This window comes from Dendrobates tinctorius, unplaced genomic scaffold (genome assembly GCF_039654945.1).
Source record: "Dendrobates tinctorius isolate UK_male_01 unplaced genomic scaffold, ASM3965494v1 ptg000162l, whole genome shotgun sequence".
Lineage (NCBI taxonomy): Eukaryota > Metazoa > Chordata > Amphibia > Anura > Dendrobatidae > Dendrobates > Dendrobates tinctorius.
Window position 1 is genome coordinate 44397415 of NW_027361829.1, and position 21760 is coordinate 44419174.

At 42.7% G+C, this 21760-nt stretch overlaps 1 protein-coding gene across 7 annotated transcripts in view; it reads left to right on the top strand.

Moving 5' to 3' along the window:
• Nucleotides 1–21760, top strand: part of ELMO1 (engulfment and cell motility 1) — a 569414-nt gene that overhangs the window by 426783 nt on the left and 120871 nt on the right. Inside the window, exon 1 of one of the 7 annotated variants that reach the window (XM_073549988.1) lies at nucleotides 15342–15536. The exons of 5 other annotated variants lie outside the window; for them this stretch is intronic. The gene's annotated coding sequence lies outside the window, so the exon portion shown is untranslated. Of the gene's footprint in view, nucleotides 1–15341; nucleotides 15537–21760 lie in introns of those variants that run through there. One more of the 7 variants, XM_073549987.1, reaches the window with a different exon arrangement.

Below are 21760 nucleotides of genomic sequence, written 5' to 3' on the forward strand. Positions count from 1 at the left end.
AGTATTAAGTTAAAGGGGCCGAATAATATTGCACGCCCCACTTTTCAGTTTTTGATTTTCCACAAAAATGTAAAATAACCAATAAATTTCGTTCAACTTCACAATTGTGTTCCACTTGTTTATTCTTCACCAAAAATTTACATTTGGTATCTTTGTTTGAAGCATGTTATGTGGGAAAAGGTTGAAAAGTTCCAGCGAGCCAAATACTTTCACAAGGCACTGTATATTAGTTATATATTATTTATATTGGTGATTCGAGCATGAACATTTTATTGGAAGATCTCTAATAATGAGGCTGTTCCATACTTATACACTATAGGCTTTACTGCATGGTTCTTGCCAAGCTTCCTGTATCAGACAATACTTGTAGACTTCTGAAGGGTATTGGTTGTTTTGTGCACATAGCGGTTACTACCTTTTGCGGGTGGGAGCCTGCTATGATGCACCACATCTATTGGCACAATCGTCCCTCACATAGGGATTGATGGAGCTAAATGACCAGTCTCTGTAAAAGATAAACCTGTCACTCTAGCCCTGCTGTGTTGTTCTTTCATCTTTGGAGCAAACTCAGGTTGCCACATAGTTGGCTGAATTTCCCTCTACGTTTTGCCCTTCATTCCAGTACAGTTTATTCATCCTGCTACAATATACACAATTGTGCGACAACTGTTTTGTTAGCAAAACCAAAATTTATAATCAGCAAATGTATTTTGAGGGCATGACTCCCTCTGTGAGCTCAGTGTCTTTGTAAGCTTTGAATGAGTCCTGAAATTCCATCAATTTTACCCTAATGATGTCACGGATATGTCACAGGATAACAGGAGATGAGGAAACTGGACTCCTGCACTGCCCCTAGGACTAAAAGGGGACCCTATCTGTCCTTAACTTAGGTCGGTGAATCCTTCGAGGGTACCCCCGTCTCTATCTCATGTTTAACCCTGAGCTAAACCCCTAATCCCCACCCCAGGAGGTGTACAACAAAGGATATAATAAAATAGAAAACAACAGGGGTTAAAGTAGACAACTGCACACAGCTAACTTAAAGGGAATTTGTCACCCAATTTTTCGACTGAGCTGCCAGCACCGACATCAGGGGCTTATCTACAGCATTCTGTAATCCGGACCTCTCGCGGAGCCTGCGCACTGCAGGACTCTGCTCTACCCTCAGCAGGGCAGAGCAGTGTGCCTGCGCCGGAGCCACGACATGCAGCAAAGAAGAGGACATCATTGTTAGACGATGGGAGGCACCGGACCGGACGGCAACACCCATCGGACCGAACCAAACCCCAGGGTGAGTATAATCTAACTCTTTTTTTTTTTTATCCTTCAGGTTACATCGGTGGCTTATCTACAGCATTACAGAATGCTGTAGATAAGCCCCTGATGGCGGTGCCGGCAGCTCATAGTCGAAAAATGGGGTGACAGATTCCCTTTAATAGACAATACAATATACGTGTGGGATAGACACGACACTAATAACAAAGTAAACAACACGGTATACTTCACCAAACTCCTAGGTGAAGTCACGAGTAACAACAGAAACTCCAACAGTGGACCGGTTTGCAAGAGGTAATCAGATGCTATAATTGGCACCCAGGAATGTTCTGGGTCATACTAAAAGGAAGAAGGCATTCCGAGCAACCTTAGCCAGAAATCAAAAAGTTAACTCCTGCCAAGCTGGATATCTGTGAATGAACCAACGCCGATGCCCCACCTCAGGCTCGGCAACAGAAAAGTCTAAGACTGCACAACAGACTACCCAGTGTGAACAGAGTCTGAAGCCGGTATGACAAAAGATGAAATTGGTGCATTATCTATTATTAGAGGCACAGCCGTGTGTCCAGTACTCACATTGTTTCCATATTAGATATATATCTGAACACCTGAAAGCCTTGTGCAATAAAGTTTGAGGTGTGTTCCTCAGAACGTACAAAAAAAAAAATCATAAAGCTGAAAAAAAATGCATATTGTAATTTTTCAAACTTGTTTTCCATCAACTGCATAAAAATTGGAGGTATCCAACTGCTAACTACCTCCCTAGAGGAATACTTTAGAATGTATAATGTACAAACAATGCATTTAGGGGGGATTTCTGTTGCTCTAGAACCACACAGGCTCTGCAAATCTGACAATCTATTCCAAATAGAGCCAAATTTGTGTTCCAATATTCACATTGTGCCCCTTCCATTTCAAGCCCTGCTGTTTGTCGAAACAGAACTTTTTGACTACATGTGAGGTACCGCTGATAACCGCGCTTGTATGAAAGTGGGTAACACACTGTGGGGTCCACTTTTTGGTGTTACCTTTTGCAAAAGTGAGACATATGTTGATAAAGCAACATTTTTGAGAAAAAAAATGAACTTTTTCAATATGATAACCTAATGTTATCTAACATTATACTTATTATACCCCTGGATAAAATCCCTGAGGGGTGTAGTTTCCAAAATGGAGTCAGTTGTGGTGGGATTCTGCTGTTTAGGCAGCTTGGAGGGCACCATGTCGCATATGTAAGGCCCCTATCTCTTTCAGCCAAATTTGTGTTCCAAAATTCAAATATTGCTCCGAGCCCTGCCATTTGTCCAAACAGAACTTTTTGACTACATGCAGGGTATCTCCACGCTTGTAAGATAGTGGGTAACAAATTGTGGGGTCCACTTTTTGGTGTTACCTCTTGGAAAAGTAAGAAATTTGGGGCTAAATCAAGATTTTAAATGTAAAATTTTATTTAGTTTTTTTCATTCCACCTTGCATTAATTCCTGTGTAGCATCTGAAGAGTAAAAAAATCCCAACAACAGTTTTGAAGTATGTAACTTTTGGGAAGTTTCCAATATATATGCCGGTCAAAATTCATTTAAATTTGAATAGATCTCTAAAGAAACAAGCTTTATAAATTTTTGGATAAAATGAGAATTTGCTGCTAAAATTTTAACCTCTCTAACATCCTGACAAAAAAAATAAAAACCGATGCAGATGTAAAGTAGCCATATGGGAAATATTATTTATTAATTATTTTGTGTGGAAGAACTGTCTGATTTAAGGGCATAAAAATGTAATGTTTGAAAATTGCAAAATTTGCATTTTTGTTTATCAAATTTTCTATATTTTCATAACTATATGCAAATAATAATAATAAATTTTATTTTTATAGCGCCGACATATTCCGCAGCACTTTACATTTCAGAGGGGATTTGTACAGACAATAGACATTACAGCATAACAATAATCACATACAGTAGATTATAACAAATACCAAGAGGAAAGAGGGCCCTGCTCGCAAGCTTACAATCTATGAGGAAAGAGGTAGACACGAAAGGTGGGTGGTAACAGTTGCCCTGATTGTATGGACCAGCCATAATGTTAAGTGTGTAACAGTACGGACACAGAGGGCTAATGGATGCATAAAGCATGTGGGAACATGATGCGGGGAACCTGGTTATGGTAAAACTTTTGGCTGTGCCACACAGGGATAGATTAGGTTAATATGTTGAGGCGATAGGCCAGTCTGAATAAATGCGTTTTCAGGGCACGCTTAAAATTTTGGGGATTGGGGACTAATCGTATTGACCTGGGAAGTACATTCCAAAGAATTGGCGCAGCGCGTGTAAAGTCTTGGAGACGGGAGTGGGAGGTTCTGACTATTGAGGATGCTAACCTCAGGTCATCAGCAGAACGGAGGGCGCGGGTAGGGTGGTATACTGAAACAAGGGAGGAGATGTAGGGTGGTGCTGAGCCATGGAGGGCTTTGTGGGTGAGGGTAATAAGTTTATACTGAATTCTGGAGTGGATGGGTAGCCAGTGTAATGACTGGCACAAGGTAGAGGCATCGGTGTAACGATTGGTGAGGAATATGATCCTGGCTGCAGCATTCAAGACAGATTGGAGAGGGGAGAGTTTGGTAAGAGGGAGACCGATTAGAAGAGAGTTACAATAGTCCAGACGAGAATGAATAAGAGAAACAGTAAGAGTTTTTGCAGAGTCAAAAGTAAGAAAAGGTCGAATTGTAGAAATGTTTTTGAGGTGCAGATGACAAGAGCGAGCCACTGATCGAATGTGGGGGGCAAAGGAAAGCTCGGAATCAAGTATGACCCCAAGACAGTGGGCCTGTTGCTGGGGAGTAATAGTGGAACCACACACAGAAATAGCAATGTCGGGTATAGGTACATTAGTAGAGGGAGGAAACACCAGGAGTTCAGTCTTTGACAGGTTCAGTTTCAGATATAGTGAGGACATGATGTTAGACACAGCGTTTAGACAATCGCCGGTGTTTTCTAGAAAGGCTGGCGTGATGTCAGGAGAAGAAGCGTATAATTGGGTGTCATCAGCATAGAGATGGTACTGGAAACCAAATCTACTGATTGTTTGACCAATAGGGGCAGTGTACAAGGAGAAGAGGAGGGGGCCTAGAACCGATCCTTGGGGGACCCCAACAGTAAGGGGAAGGTGAGAGGAGGAGGAACCGGCAAAAGATACAGTAAAGGAGCGGTCGGAGAGATAGGAGGAGAACCAGGAGAGAACGGTGTCCTTGAGGCCAATGGAACGGAGCATAGTGAGGAGGAGCTGATGATCCACAGTGTCGAATGCTGCAGAGAGATCCAAGAGAATTAGCATGGAGTAATGACCATTTGATTTAGCTGTTAGCAGATCATTAGAGACTTTGGTGAGGGCAGTTTCAGTGGAGTGTAAAGAGCGGAAACCGGATTGGAGAGGGTCGAGAACAGAGTTTTCTGAGAGATAGCGGATAAGACGGTAGTGGACCAGACGTTCCAGGAGATTAGAGACAGGTCTATAGTTAGCGGCACAGTTTTGGTCGAGGGATGGTTTTTTAAGTAGTGGATGTATGATGGCATGCTTAAATGAGGAGGGAAAAATACCAGAAGAGAGAGAGAGGTTAAATATTTTAGTTAGGTGAGGGGTGACAGCAGGGGACAGGGACTGGAGGAGATGTGACGGAAATGGGTCACTGGTGCAAGTAGTTGGGCGAGAAGATGCAAGGAGCCTGCTTATTTCTTCTTCTGTGACTGGTTCAAAATCAGAGAGTGAGCTAGATGCAGTGGGGGAGGGAGGACAGTGCATGGTATGAGGTGATTGGGAGATAATTTCCTGTTGAATCTGGTCAATTTTTTCTTTGAAGTAATTGGCTAGATCGTCAGCTCGGAGCTCCGTGGTTGGGGCCTGTACTCTTGGATTGAGTAGAGAATGAAAAGTGTCAAAGAGACGTTTCGGGTTATTGGACAGTGAGGTGATGAGGGTGTTGAAATAGATTTGTTTGGAGAGGTGAAGGGCAGTGTTGTATGTTCTAAGCATAAACTTAAAATGGATGAAATCTTCGTGTAGATTGGATTTTCTCCACAGACGTTCAGCGCACCTGGAGCACCGCTGGAGGAAACGTGTTTGCACCGTGTGCCAGGGCTGTCGCCGTCTGCGTTGTGGTGTTCTATTTATAGGGGGTGCAAATTCATCCAGGGAACTTTGAAGTGTTTCATTGTAATGCTTCAATGCAGAATCAGGACATGAGAGGGAGGAGATAGGGGCCAATGAAGACTGCAAGTTCTTCATAAGTTTCTGGGTGTTAATGGCCTGTATGTTTCTATAAGTCTGGACAGTGGGGGTGACCTGAGCGGCCTGGCAGTTCTTGATAGAGAATGAAAGAAGATTGTGGTCAGAGAGCGGGAGAGGGGAGTTTGCAAAATCATCCACTGCACAAAGCCGAGAGAAGATCAAGTCGAGGGAGTTTCCGTCTTCATGTGTTGGAGAATTAGTAAGCTGCGAAAGGCCAAATGAGGAGGTTAGAGATAAAAGGTGAGTAGCAGATGGGGAGAGGGGAAGAGCAATGGGGATATTGAAATCTCCCATGATGAGGGTAGGGATATCACAGGAGAGAAAATGTGGAAGCCAAGTGGCAAAATGATCCAGGAACTGATGGGAGGGGCCGGGAGGACGATACACCACCGCCACTCGCATGGAGAAGGGGGTGTAGAGTCTGACGGCATGGACCTCAAAAGAAGGGAAGACTAGTGAGGGTACTTGAGGGATAACCTGAAAGGTACATTTTGGTGATAGGAGCAGACCAACGCCTCCACCTGCTCTACTGTCTGATCTTGGGGTATGAGAGAATTGTAGCCCCCCGTATGAAAGAGCAGCAGCAGCGGTAGTGTCTGACTGCTGGATCCAGGTTTCAGTAAGAGCCAGGAGGTTAAGAGAATTAGAAAGGAAAAAGTCATGGATGAAGGAGAGTTTGTTACACACTGAGCGAGAATTCCAAAGTGCACAATTAAGAGAGACAGATGGCATGCAGGGAATATTAATAAGATTAGAGGGGTTTCTAAGTGTAGCAGTCGGGGGGGTTTGACTTTCTATAACATGGGGGACCAGGGTTGGGAGCAATGTCTCCTGCGACTAGGAGAAGGAGGATAGAAAGAGTGAGCAGATGGTTAAGTGATTTGTGAGAGCGTCTCTGATGTTGAATGGTTGGACTGACTGGATCTGTGCAAATTAACAATGTGAAAAGAGCGTGAGTGCTATACATAGGAGAGGAAAGGAGCGAGGGGCCGATATGGATGGAGTGTAGAGAGTTAATGCCAGGGCGGTGGATGTGTGTGAATGCAGCGGCCAGGATAAAAATTACACAAATGCATATGGTATATATTTGTTGTACTCCTAATGTACAGGGAGTAGATGTATATAAATGTCTTACCTGTCTCCTGCCCTGTCTAACTGCCATGTTATAACTGCCAGTAGTACTTTGATACATGTACTTCGATTACATGTGCATAAATGCCACCCCTGCATAAATGCTCCCCTTAGCCTTAACCTCCTATATATTCAGACCTAGCTAAGATTTTTTTTTGCTCTCTCTTCTCGTTAATCAATCACACTAAATTGAGACACCAGGACCCAATAAAGTGTTGTGGTCAAATAAACACATGTCCAGCACTACATGGATCATAAAGCACTTTGAAAAGTTTCTTGACCTCACAACATAAGGGGACAAGCAGAGTAAGTTGAAAAAAAAAACTATATACCAGATATAAGCTTGCAGAGTTAAAAACACATAGATATCATTCAGGATTAACTGCTTGCTGACATTGAATGGAGACACAGGAGTGGATTCAGAGCAGAGATTGGAAAAGCTGGTTACCAGATATAAGCTTGCAGAGTTGAAAACACATAGATAGCATTCAGGATTAACTGCTTGCTGACATTGAATGGAGACACAGGAGTGGATTCAGAGCAGAGATTGAAAAAGCTGGTTACCAGATATAAGCTTGCAGAGTTGAAAACACATAGATAGCATTCAGGATTAACTGCTTGCTGACATTAAATGGAGACACAGGAGTGGATTCAGAGCAGAGATTGGAAAAGCTGGTTACCAGATATGCAAATCATATTGATCAAAATGTACCACTAACATGAAATACAATATCTCACGAAAAAGCATTCTTAGAATTACTGGGATCCGTTGACGCGTTCCTGAGTTATTACCACATAAAGTGACAGTGGTCAAATTTGGCTCTCTCACAAAGGGGGTTAAAACAGTCAATCTGCTGTTGTAGTTCAATCAGAAGAACAGTGATATCAGCTCCCTTGTTCTCATTAACACTTTAGCTTGAGTAACCAGAAAATCACCAAAATTATGTAAGCAGGTCATTTTGTGGCATGGCTGAAATTTAGTGAAAATGATGTTTGTGTGATTAAGTTAATTTGCATAGCAATAAATGATTTTGCATTTTTTTGCAATTCCTTCTGATTACTTTTCATAACAAAATAGAGTTAAAGCAATATGCCATTTTTTTACACAATAGTAGATGCTGCTAGTGTGCTTTTTTCCATATCCAGGCTAAGTCATTCTGGACTATTAACCCCTTCACCACCGTGGGTTTTTTAGTTTCCATTTTTTGATCACCTTATTTTCAGAGTTATAACTTTTTTATTTTTTCGTCAATATGGAACACAGGGGAGGGCTGTTGTACTTTTGAACGACAACATCAGTTTTTCCATACAATGTACTGGAAAATGGTAAAAAAAGTCAAAGTGTTGTGAAATTGCATAAAAAGTGCAATTCCACAAATGATTTTTGTTTTACTTTTTTACCATGTTCACTAAATGCTAAAAGTGACCTGCCATTATGATTCTCCAGGTCATTACGAGTCCATACACACCAAAAATGTCTAGGTTCTTTTTTAATAAAGTGGTGAAAAAAGATCAAAATTTAAAAAAAAAATAAAAAGTTGACGTTTATCGTGATCTGTGGCTGATTGAGAGCTTACATTTGATGCGCCAAGCTGACTTTTTTTTTTTTAATACCATTTTGGTGTAGATACGATCTTTTGCTCGCCCGTTGTTGCATTTTAATGCAATATTGCAGCAACCCAAAAAAAATTATGCTGTTTTGATTTTTTTTTTTTGCATTCCGCCGTTTACCGATCAGATTAATTCTTTTTATATATTGATAAATTGGGCGATTCTGAAATCGACAATACAAAATATGTGTATTTTTTATATATTTTTAATTGTTTTATTTTGTGGGGGAGCGATTTTAACTTTCATTTTTTTAAATATTTTTAAAAATATTTTTTTTTACTTTACACTTGCTTCAGTAGTCTCCATGGGAGACTAGAAGCTGCAATCATCCTATCACTTGTGCTACACAGAGCAGGGCTTCACCCCTGCTCTATGTAGTAAAAATGCTCACTTGCCATGAGCGCCGACCATTGGATGGTGTTCATAGCAATCTGGGAATGACAACCACGGGTTGTCATGCCAACCCATCGGCGACTCGCGGTCATGTGACACTTGCGCCAATGGGTGGGATTAGTGATGCGCTTCTGGCATGACCATGTTAAATGTCTCTGTCAGAGATTGACAGCGACCCTTAGCGTGTTAGCAGCCGCGAGTGGATCACGATTCCACCCGCAGCTGTTAAGGGCACATGTCAGCTGTTCAAATCAGCTGATATATTCCTGAAAAGTTGTGGGCTCATCGCCGGAGCCCACAGCAATCATGGGGAGCCACCTTTAGATGTACCTATGCGTCTAAGGTTGGAAAGGGGTTAAAGTTTGTATGATATATGCACCCTTTTTGTTTGACTGATATGCCTTTTCTGCATTGTTTTTTAACTGTTTACTGCAGCTGTATGGGTCAAATAGCTGAATTTAAAGAAACATGCACACGTTGAGTATTTGGTGAGTTTTTTCACTCAGTATTTGTAAGCCAAAACCAGGAGTGGGTGATAAATACAGAAGTGGTGACGTGTTTCTATAAAACTTTTCATCTGATTGATCCACTCCTGGTTTTGGCTTACAAATACTGAGTGAAAAAACTCACCAAATACTGAACGTGGCCTAGGGGTTCTCCCACACCTTCGAAGTTTGCTTTGTATTTTGTATAAATATTTGTAAGTGAAATCCAGGATTTTAACATAAACAGACATAAAGTACAATGGGTGTATGTCCTCCGTGTTCTGGGCCTTCTCTTGGCTTTGGTTTACAACAGTAGTTGAAAATACTGGTCAAATTACTGACATGGCCTAAATTTGCCTTTACACATTTGATCAGCCATATATTATGTGTGGGGCAACACCAGTTGCCCCTTACCCTGAATGCAAATATTGTGGCAAGGAACATCAAAGGGAATCAGTCACCCTTTTTTTCGGCTTGCAGCTGCCGACATAGACATCGGGGGCTTATCTACAGCATTCTGTAATGCTTTAGATAAGCCTCCGATGGTAACCTGAAAGATAAGAAAACACGTGTTATTATACTCACCGGGGTGGGCGGTCCGGTCCGGTGGGCGTTGCAGTCCGGTCCGACGCCTCCCTTCTTCATGTGATGGCGTCCTCTTCTCCTGTCCTGTAATGGCTGTGGCGTAAGCGCACTGCTCTGCCCTGTTGAGGGCAGAGCAGAGTTCTGCAGTGCGCAGGCGCCGGACCTCTCCCGAGGAAACAGAATGTCATCAATATAACAATACCATCTGTTGACATATGTAGAGAAAGCCTCGCGTTTGTACACCATAGTGAGCTCCCACCACCCCAAAAAAAGGTTTGCATAAGCGGGCGCACAACGTGCGCCCATAGCGGTGCCAGTCACTTGCCTGTAATGGACCCGATCGAAGACAAAATAGTTCTTATCAAGCACGAAATGTAACAAATCCAACAGGAATGAGTCGTGTTTCCGATCACCCGATATAGTCCGGTCCAAGAAAAAGGAGACTGCTTGGATCCCCAGGTCATGTTGTATACAGGTGTACAGTGACTCGACATCTAACGTTACAAGCCAAGTATTTGGAGGGACATCAAGATCTCGTAATTGTTGGATAAGAAAGGTGGAATCTCTTACGAATTAACTGAGAGAGGAAACAAGTGTCTTCTTTCTATCATAGTGACACATGATAGTTGTGGGTGAACGAGAACCACCCACTTGGCTGATTTCATTTGTTTGTGCATTAGCATTTCATGCACTGCTAATTACCCTTGCTGACAACTGGGCCTTGGACTAATACATATCTCGCCTTATCAACTTATGGCTATTCGTGTTTTAGGTTTTTTCAGTGCAGTTTACACAGCTGTAGATGAAGGCAATTTTATAAACAAACTATACAACAGGTAGCCACAATCTTATCTGGCTACTTGTGCTTGGCTGGTGTTCCCTTTTTATCGTAGTAATCTATATGGAACAAGCTTTATGTTTATAAGCACCCTTTGTAAGGGGTCTTTTCATTATTGTGACCCTGTGACATGGGACGTTTATTATTGTAGTGACCTAGCTGTATCTTTAAATGGTCATATGATTGTAAGCACTTGTGTATTACTTTACAATTGAGCGTTTATTTTTAACTGTTCATATGAATGAAAGCTCCCACAAAATCTGATTATTTTCCGTGTGTCGCACGGGACTTACGCCTGCGCAGTAGGCCCCCTGCAAGCCTAGAATGTCTATCACCTTGGTGATTGAGTTCTGAATGTAAGCGCCTGTGTAATTGGGCGCTTTACTCTCTGCCTATGATGAGGGGTGTTCACGCATGTGCAATGATCTTTTTGCAGGTGCCTGTGCAATGGTATTAAGGCGTCTGTCCACTTCCTGTATCAGCGATATGTATCGTCTCCTAGACAACGACACATGCGCAGCTGGTAGTGTATGACGTCACACGCTGGCGCTAAGGTCTGTCAGCAATGGTTAACGTCTAATGAGAAACCGCTGATTTGCAGGTATGTTCGGGCATTGATCCTGCATTGGCTAGCAATGACGCAGCTGCTCCCTATTCCTTAATTAGATTAGCCTATATAATAGCACAGTGACTGGCAAAAGGTACCCCTGACGAAGCCACCTAGAGTGGCGACACGCGTCGGGTCATTGGTCCAGCCTGCCCCACTCCACTCCACTTCACATGTGATGTATTGGGTTCTGTGCATCTGTGTATATTATTTGAAGGTGGACATGTAGATGTCCTTTGGTTGTTTGCACTCCTTATAGCCCATTTCTGGTCTGGATGACCTGGTCTGCTCTTGGAGCCTGATTTCAGGCTGAGGTATTTCCAAATGAGGTTTATTCAGTGCATTCCAGAAACGTTTGTTTTTTATGTACCGCATTGTGAATAAGAGTATGCCAGAGCTATATAATTGTATGCACTGTTTCAAGGCATTATTTGAGCTTGTGATAACATCCACTTAATATATATCTGCATTACTGATATCTATGATTCATTTGTGATTGCTACAGTGTATTAGTGTGCTTTCAAAACCTTCTAATTAAGTATTGGTTTACATAGACCTTGGGAATAGGACATTTTCTCCTCCAAAAGTGGTAGTGGTTATCAGGTTTGGTTCTCTATTATGAGCTATGTATATCTTTTGAATGTGTCACATGTGTGACCATTTTTAAATGTTTTTAATGTGTTGTTGTTGTTTGCTGTGCTCAATTTAATAAAATAAAAATTGTAATATTTTTGCTAATTCCTATTCAGTGTGATCCCCGATTTGTCGCCTATTCTTTTCTGCTTTTGACGGACAGAGCTAGGGGCATGCGCGCTCTCCGGCGCCACACTCCTCCCACGGCCTCCAGCAGAACGTGACAGCGCTGGAGCACAGGAAAGAAGGGTAAGTATAAATGTTTTTTTTGTATGTGTGTAGTTTAATAGGGGTGAGAGGACCATACATATCAGGATAAGGGGGATGAGGGGACCATGCATAACAGGAAAGGGGGAGAGAGGACCATGCATACCAGTAATGGGGGGTGAGGGGTCCATGCATACCACGAAAGGGGGGTGAGGGATAGCATGCATACCATGAAAGGGTAGTGAGGGGACCATGCATACCATGAAAGGAGGGTGAGGGGACCATGCATACCATGAAAGGGGAGTGAGGCGGGACCATGCATACCAAGAAAGGAGGTTGAGGGGACCATGCATACCAAGAATGGGGAGTGAGGGGGAACCATGCATACCAAGAAAGGAGGGTGAGGGGACCATGCATACCACGAAAGGGGAGTGAGGGGGGACCATGCATACCAAGAAAGGAGGGTGAGGGGACCATGCATACCACGAAAGGGAGGTGAGGGGACCATGCATACCACAAACGGAGGGTGAGGGGACCATGCATACTAGGATTGGGGGGTGAGAGGACCATACATACCACAAAAGGGGAGTGAGGGGACCATGCATACCATGAATGGAGGGTGAGGGGACCATGCATACCACGAAAGGGGAGTGAGGGGGGACCATGCATACCAAGAAAGGAGGGTGAGGGGACCATGCATACCACGAAAGGGGCGTGAGGGGACCATGTATACCACAAAAGGAGGGTGAGGGGACCATGCATACCTCGAAAGGGGGTGAGGGGACCATGCATACCACGAAAGAGGAGTGAGGGGCCCATGCATACCACGAAAGAGGAGTGAGGGGACCATGCATACCAAGAAAGGAGGGTGAGGGGACCATGCATACCACGATAGGGGAGTGAGGGGAGACCATGCATACCGTGGAAGGGGGTGAGGGGACCATGCATATCCCGAAAGGAGGGTGAGGGGACCATGCATACCATGAAAGGGGGGTGAGGGGACCATGCATACCACGAAAAGGGGGTTGAGGGGAACATGTATACGAGGATTGGGGGGGTGAGAGGACCATGCATTCCAGGATTGGGGGGTGAGGGGACCATGCATACCAGGATTGGGGGGTGAGAAGACCATGCATACCAGGTTAGGGGGGTGAGAGGACCATGCATACCAGGATACGGGAGTGAGAAGACCATGCATACCAGGATAGGGGATGAGAGGACCATGCATACCAGGATTGGGGGGGTGAGAGGACCATGCATGCCAGGATTGGGGGGTGAGAGGACCATGCATACCAGGATTGGATGGTGAGGTGGCCATGCATACTAGGATAGGGGGGTGAGGGGACCCTACATACCAGGATAGGGATAAGGGGGGGACCATGCATACGAGGATTGGGGGGGTGAGGGGACCATGCATACCAGGATGAGGAATATGGTGCCATGCTTACCAGAATTGGGAGGGTGAGGGTACCATGCATCCCAGGATAGGGATGAGGGGTGCCATGCACACCAGGCTAGGAGGGGGGCAGCACGTACCAGGATGGGATACCATATACCAATAAAAATGCTCGCCGCCTGGGCGTAGAACGGGTTCATAGCTAGTTGAAGTATAAATGGGTAGTGGTTGAGTTCATTCATGATTTTATGGACGTTATGCAGGTTAGCTGTTTACTGTATATATGCCATAAAGTGGAAAGAGTTTCTACCTGAACCCTTGGATCAGCATTCCATATGTGGGGTAAGAAAAAAATCCTATGCCATCCTCCCAGACCAGCACCACTCCCAACGCACTTATTACTGTGTCCCCTGCTGTTTTTAGGGCTTCAATATCTAGAGGGGTCATCTGACTGATGCGGGAAATCAGTGGCCGCTGATTCGCAGTGGCCTTCGCAATCTTTCACAGTTAGTTTGTTCTGCTTGGACAGATTGTGAAAACTGCAGTGCCCACACTTGGGGTGGGGTTAGATGATGACTTCGTCTACAACATAGGTCGCATGGCCAAAGCTCGTTGTGTGCTGCTGTTACGTCACAGCGTAATGCAGGTGGATGGGATTTCATTGTGTCCCCTAAAATAACCACAACATGCAAATTGTAAAAAATTCAACTTCTCCTGGTAATGTGCATATTTCACGCTGTATCCCTCCGATACTTGCATATGTCGTGGCTAAGCATAGAGTATTTCATAATTCTTTGCTTTAGTTGACATGGTGTGCACATGAAGGATGTTGTAAACTTAGACTGAAAAGTACTGGGCCGAACTTGTCACTGGATGATAACTGACACTTTTGCCTAACTTTTCTCACCCTCTTGTTTGCTCATAAATGTAGTCACTCTTTGGTGCTCTTTTTCTGCATATGAGCTACATTATTTTGTGTCTAAGCCTCACCCTGCAATATGAAATTTTGCCCATTTTCATACACTGTTTTTACTTTGAATAAATAGATCTAAAACCAGATGCACCAGTTTGCGCCGAAGTTTGTCATAATTTCCACCAAACTAGAAACACTCCCAATTGTAAATGTGCCTCATTGCGTTCACCTCTAGTGTGACCGATGTCCTAGAAACTTTGTGGACCAGAAATGGCGGAGAATCCCCATCATGGTGCTGTGACGGAGGAGACAGAATAAAGAGGAATCATTTCCCATCATGTCTTATTCTTCTTTGCCTCCATTAAAGATAGTAGACAGATGACTTTATGATATTCTCTATCTACGCTGTTACACGGCGTTGCATTTGCACTGTTTCTGTGTTCAGCTTCATTGTGGGGACACCTAGGTTGTTTCGGAAGTTCTGTGCAGGATTTAGAGGACGGGAAAGGAAAAACAGAGCTGCCACATCAAATTCAAGTAATGAGGGGAGGGGAAAGATGAGATTGTAGTTGATTATGAATCTGGCAGCAGATGTTCTATACAAATCTAGCTCCCTCCATCCCGTCTGTTTCCATAGTGACAGAATAAGTAATTATTAAGCCCAGACGCTCCCAGTTTTTCCCCTCTCCCCAACAAGGTGAAAACTGGAAATTAATTTGAACTCTCTCCCTGTAAGCGGCTGTATGTCACGCAGTGAGGGGGGAGTGCAGAATGCCAAGGGCACAGATATAATTTAGTGTGGTGTGATCAGGGGATAGAACAGGGTTTTTTTTTGTCTCTAATATTATGGAGAGGAAAAGGTCTCTTAGGATCCTAAATAAATAGGCAGGAATTTCCCTGGAATGGAAATGGCCTGTGATTGGGCGGTGTAAGCGTGCCCCGGCCTATCACATCCCTGCTGCTTCCAGCAGCACCATAAACATAGGCAGGCTGCACGCTCAGCTTTCTGTGCTAGCACTGGGCGCCAGTTGTAGGTGCACACAGAGGGGACTCCTCATCACATCACATGCACTTACTGGAGCCAGGCTTCACCAAGGATATTATACAGCGGATGTGTGTGCATCAGTGCTAGAAGGAAGATTCCCATTTCCCTGCACTATGGATCAGTGGGATATGTGTGAGTACAGCACATGCCGGCTACTTCAGCTGCCAGAATGGCAGGAGATCATTTGATGGAGATGGAGACAGAAATTGCAGGCTACAGTGAACGCTTTATGTGACCTAGCGCACATAGCATTTCATATACGTTAATGCTATGATAGTGATTTGTGTATCCATATTCTTATTATATACTGTATATAGTGCTATGTTAGGAAGCAAACTGTCCACATAACCCTAAATGTGCTGATTTGTCAGAAACGATTCATGATGGACATACAGTCAGTCACGATCGCAGCTAGCCCTGGGTCCGTAGTGCGGTGCACATGTGGAAGCTCCGGGTATGACTTCGATATTAGTGATAAAATAAGGACAGAGACAACTGAGAAATAAAGTGGAGAGTAATCAAATCCAATTACTTTCATTATTGTAATGCATATATTGTAATTAATGTATTTTGAATTGATCCCATCGCTCTCGTCACACTCTGCGATGAGTGAATAGCTGTGCCGAGCAGGCTCTTTGTCTTGTCAGTAAAGCAGGGCATTGTTACCATATCACCTAATGCTGATGTTCCTCTTATGCCCCCCTTCCTTGCTTCTGCCATTCTGTTAACCCTTTCCAGTACCGTCAAGAAGTCTAGTCCCATTTAATGTCTTTCGTATCAAATACGTTTCCTAGGAAGCCGAAAAGGACAATAATGGAGAATATTACTGTGGGTTTACAGTGACTAATGAGGTTGTAATGATAGTTATCCAAACATAGCAGGTGGAAAGATTTGCATGATGGGAGTTCAGTTCAGTGGAGTGAGTAGATCATTACCTTGTGGTTTTGTGTTTCTTTTGAAGTATCCTTCACTTTGTGTCAAGAGCTCTTTCGGTTCTTCAGGGAATCGCATGTACAGTATATGTGTGTGTTTCTGCCAGCTTCTTGATACATTTTCTTAAGAAGCTTTGAAGTTGCACATCTTTATGGAGAGCTTTGTGATATTCAAGATATTGCTGAGGCCCATTAGTAAATCGTGTGTAACTTAATTGTTATTGACTAAGTTGTCTGGTGGCTTTACCTGTAGGAATATAGTCATCCGTGGTAAGGCTGATGTATAATGGCAGCACTTTCAGTCCGTTTTCTTGTTGTAGGATCCTCTACTGTGTTATGTAAGGGCATATATGTCTAGATGTTGCTTTGCAAACATTTCTTTATAGCCCTCCAATGTAATATTCTCTTTCATGGTTCATCAGCTCAATATGGAGCAAAAAAGGTAAAAACCAATTCTTGCACATCCAGTTTTTACCACTATTTTTGAAGTTTTCCATATGTACTGCTTCCAAGTCTAGCCCCTGAGGTCACTACACTGAATCTCCATGCTCTCACACACATTTAGCAGTGGACATTGGTGCCTGTATTCAGCACTGGCATAGAAAGGTGAAAACAAATCTATATCCCATAGTAACTACCATTTGATAGATGACAAAGAGGTGAGTGAGTAAGAGAGTTACTGGGGGAAAATTTTCAATACTGGCACGCCATTCAAGTGGTGTGGTGGACTCTCCCCAATGCAATAAGTGATAAATTTATAATTTAACAAATTGCATGATTTCTAAACCAAATATCTTGAGAAAGGTGGTTTGCATTAATTCATAAATATGGTGCAAACCCAAACTACATGTATAAATATATTGGTATGATCAAACACTAATAAATCAGCCCCCTACTCTTCCTGAGTCAACTAATAAGTCTTTGTTTTTCTATACCATGTTACAGATGTATAAATAGCCAAACATTTGTTGCACAGTATGGCCACCCTAGTACCAAGTAATTAAGGGGCCGTGCTATCAAAACACTGATTAATATTACTTCCGCGCACCTCGCAGGTTTAACAACGGTTCCATCTGTATTCTCTTCTTTCTTCATTAATAGATCACGGAATTGCATGAACACCATGGATATTTGTGGGATGTCACAAAATGTAACATGTGCATTCTGTAAGAAGGTCTGCTATACATGCTTACCTTAGTGTGTGTCACCATGTGTAAATATGCAAGTAGATCTTATGCGCAAATTTCATCTACTTATCCCTCTTCTTTTTTACTAAAAGTTTAAGATCCTTTTTTTGCCAATAGCAGAGCTCTGCAGTGTCCAGTAAAATAAAGGACTTATTGCATTGCCCTTTTTATTTAGTTTTAGCACTGCTTTCACACTTCAGCAAGCCTGTTCTTTTTGCAGGAGTAATTCAGTATATTTTGATGCATGCCAAACATAGTTTGTTGGTCTTTTATTGCACTAAAATTTTAAAGAATGTTACACATCATGTCACAATTCCTAACATGATTGCTGAACTGTGGTTATTTTCCAGTGTTACATTAATGTTAAGCAAACTTGTGTCTGATGTGGCCTTTGTCCTCATAGAAATCATAAATTGCATCATCTTATCCTCATTGTATTAGAGGGCAGGGCCGGACTGGCATTTCTGGCAAATGCCAGAATGACCAGCCTGGTAATGAGCTGCCTTGTCTACAACGTTGTTAGCAGAATCAGTGTTCTCAAGACACCCATACTGTTAACAGTTGTGATGGAGCACAAAGTCGCCGACTCTTTCACTTACCCCAGCAATCCATGGGTATCATTAGAAATATGAGTCTTGCTTTCTTTCGTCCAGGGTAATAATAGTAATCTGGTGCTTGGGGACGGAGACAACATGGGCCTGTGTGATTTCAAATGCCAGGGCTGAATTTTAGCCCCAGCCCGTACCTGTTAGAGGGGAATATGACTATGGTAGCCTGTCTTATGATTAATAGATGTAGTTTGAACAGTGCTGATGCTCAGGGAATGAGTAGAAGCAATGTATTGGTTTTGCACAACCTTATAACGCAACTCCACTTGGTATATATGTAACATATTGTACGCCCTATCTGTTATTCTTGTTCCACCCACTTGCTCTCCCGATTCTACTATATCTTTACCGTACTTTCTCCAGAGCTTCTCTTATTATGCTGTGTAGTTGAACCATGGCACAGTCTGAATTGCCCATATCTTCAAGGGGTTGTCCAGACTTATGATATTGATTGCCAATTCAATAGAAGAGCTGCAGATCTCTGTGACAGGCAATACACCGTGAACAGAGCTGTGCCTTTCTGCTCCATTCATTGTTTACCACTGACCGCCATCAGAGCTGAAAACAACTGAATGATATTGGACACCAACCTATCTGATATCTTAAGGATAGGTAATCGATATCATAAGCCTAAACAACTTCTTTATCTTCTACTAGATCCCTTTTCCGCACAAGACTCTCCTGAACTTTTACATCAGTCAATATTAAGGCTTCCTTCATCCCTTTGCCCATATAGACAACTGTATATTATACTGGCTTACACCTAAGGCAGGATTGAGAAGTGTTATATAGACAACTGTATATTATACTGGGTTACACCTAAGGCAGGATTGAGAAATGTTATATAGATAAATGTATATTATACTGGGTTACACCTAAGGCAGGATTGAGAAGTGTTATATTTCCCTTGCCTGTTCCACCTCCCTCTCGGTCTTGGACCACAACTTGTAAAAGCATCTTTGTGTGTGCAGCATATGTATAAAAAGTCACACAAGTTTTTTGCCACACAACTATAAACCATGAGGCAAAAACAGCATGAAGTTCAGCATTTATTGCAGTAGGTTTGCAATGCAGATTTTGGTCAAATGCATGTAAAGAAAATGGTTTATTTGCTTCACCAGTTTTTGATGCATGGCAGAAAATTACATTGCAATTCTACTGCAATTTGTGGTAAAGTCATGTGGTAATTGCCATTCAGTAATTGTAGTACGACATAGGCAACCAGAGATTTCATATTTCACCAAAACTTAACTCTGCAATATTATTGACAGTCATTAGAAAATGTTAAAGGGAATCTGTCGCCCCTCTTGAGATTTTTGAGTTATTAATATGGGGCATACAGGTTGTATACAGCTGAAATTAGTCATGCCTGTGTGCCTCCTGGATGATGCCTTGTTCAGTAAAAATAAACTTTCATAGCTCCGATATTTCAGGTTATGGGGCGTAGAATGCTCAGAAGATAAGACTGCCTCCGGTCTTCATTATACAAGATTTCTCCTCCCCTTCTCTTTAGTTTCCCTTGACGTCATGTGCGCGGGCCATAAATCCCGCACCTGTGCATTCTGCCTGCCGTCGCTCCTCTAGGACCGGAGGTTACAGTGACTCTCTGGCACATGCGCACATCAAAATAAAGACACTAAAAGATTATTTTTGCTGAGCAAGGCATCATCCAGGAGGCACACAGGTATGACCAATTTCAGCTGTATACAACCTGTCTGCCCAAATTAATAACTCAAAAAGCTCAAAAGGGTGACAGATTCCCTTTAAAGGAACCTGAAGAGTGGGATTTGCTACTGTTCAGGGAACTTCACACCAAGATTTACACCTATTTACTAATTATAGCCCTGCATTCGTCATGTAACGCATGTTTCTAGTAACCCCAATGTTAAAGGAAAGTTACCAGCATAATTGTAAAATCAGCGTTTTAATCTTGTGGTGCCACATATTCAATATGACTAGCCAGAAAGGCGAGCACTATGTGCAGAGCAGCCCAGCTCGCCAACATCACACCCACAGAGGCATGGTTGTAGTTTCAGTAAAAGTCCACTCTCTTCCCCCTGCCTCCTAAATCTCACAAATACCCAGCGGCAGCTGTGGCTCCGGACATGCACAGTGATCTTGTACCTATGTGACACTGTATTGGTGTCACACTGTGCAGAACCAAAGTCTGACTGATGAAACACTTCCCTCTGCGATCTCACAGCAGACACACTGCTGTGCATAGTATGGAGCCGACAAGCAGTGGCACATATATACTGAACGCCTGCCTATGTGCCACTGCTGTAAGCGGCTCTATACACAGCAGCGCAGTATGTCTGCTGTGAGGCAGTAGAGGGAAGTGCTCGGTCAGTCAGACCTAAGTCTGTACAATATGACACCTATGCTGTGACACATACTGTAGGTAGAAGATCACTGTGCATGCCAATGGCAGTCCCTGGGTATTTGTGTGATTTCGGAAACTGAGCAGTTGGGCACCACAAAGACTATAACCACATCTCTGTCAGCGTGATGCCGGTTGGCTGGGATGGATTGTAGTACTTGGTGCTCACCTTTCCGATTAGCCATACTAATTAAAATATATATGCACCACAACATTAACCCCTTCATGACCCAGCCTATTTTGACCTTAATGACCTGGCCATTTTTTGCAATTCTGACCAGTGTCCCTTTATGAGGTAATAACTCAGGAACGCTTCAACGTATCCTAGCGATTCCGAGATTGTTTTTTCGTGACATATTGGGCTTCATGATAGTGGTAAATTTAGGTCGATAATTTTTGCGTTTATTTGTGAAAAAAATGGAAATTTGGCGAAAATTTAGAAAATTTTGCAATTTTCAAATTTTGAATTTTTATTCTGTTAAACCAGAGAGTTATGTGACACAAAATAGTTAATAAATAACATTTCCCACATGTCTACTTTACATCAGCACAATTTTGGAAACAACATTTTTTTTCGTTAGGAAGTTATAAGGGTTAAAAGTTGACCAGCAATTTCTCATTTTTACAACAAAATTTACAAAACCTTTTTTTTAGGGACCACCTCACATTTGAAGTCACTTTGAGGGGTCTAAATGGCAGAAAATACCCAAAAGTGTCACCATTCTAAAAACTGCACCCCTCAAGCTACTCAAAACTACATTCAAGAAGATTATTAACCCTTAAGGTGCTTCACAGGAACTAAAGCAACATGGAATGAAAAAATGGACATTTTAATTTTTCCAACCAAAATTTTATTTTAGCATCAGTTTTTTCATTTTCACATGGGTAACAGGATAAAATGTATCCTAAAATTTGTTGGGCAATTTCTCCTGAGTACACTGATACCTCATATGTGGTCATAAACCACTGTTTGGACGCACGGCAGGGCTCAGAAGGCAAGGAGCGCCATTTTACTTTTTGAATGTAAAATATGCTTGAATGTTTAGCGGTTGCCATGTCTTGTTTTAAGAGTACCTATGTGCCTAAACATTGGAGCTCCCCCACAAGTGAGCCCATTTTGGAAACTAGACCCTCCAAGGAACTTATCTAGATGCATAGTATGCACTTTGAACCCCCAGGTGCTTCACAAATTGATCTGTAAAAAAAAAAAGTACTTTTTTTTTTCACAAAAATGTTATTTGGCCTCAGT